The sequence below is a fragment of the Alexandromys fortis genome, unplaced genomic scaffold (assembly GCF_014885135.2).
Source record: "Alexandromys fortis isolate MF-2015 unplaced genomic scaffold, M_Fortis_MF-2015_v1.1 scaffold_0, whole genome shotgun sequence".
Lineage (NCBI taxonomy): Eukaryota > Metazoa > Chordata > Mammalia > Rodentia > Cricetidae > Alexandromys > Alexandromys fortis.
Genome location: NW_026067949.1, coordinates 21,790,338 through 21,790,853, shown reverse-complemented (window position 1 = coordinate 21,790,853; position 516 = coordinate 21,790,338).

Here is a 516-nt window from a genome sequence, read left to right as displayed (position 1 = left end):
GTGCAGTAGGATCAAAAACCCATTGCCATTGTTCTTGAGTTCTCAGTGGTCCTCCTTGTCCGCTATGTTCAGCGAGTCCGGTTTTATCTTATGGGGGGATTTTCATCAAAGCACCACAGTGTGCTTTAGAGGACAAGGAGAGATGTAATAGAGTGAAGATGAAGGGGTGGACAGGTTAGAAAATGAGACAGATATTAAAGTAAAGGCTGTAACTCCAACAAATAGATTGTGGTGCACGTGGGTGCGCATATGCACACACACACACACACACACACACAGAAACACACACTTATACAAGATTTTTAGTGTTTCTTTGCAGTAGACTATAAAGCATTTTCTAGGGAATAGAGGACACCCTCCGTGAAAGAAGTCCTAGGTGAGTGCATATTGTTGGTATGAGCAGTGCCCAGGTGAGGACTTCAGGGCCTCCAACCTAAGGGGAATTGGCAAAGCCGTTTCCCATATGTGTTAGCATTTTTGGACCACCCAGCCAATGCATGTGTCATTGGTAGTCAG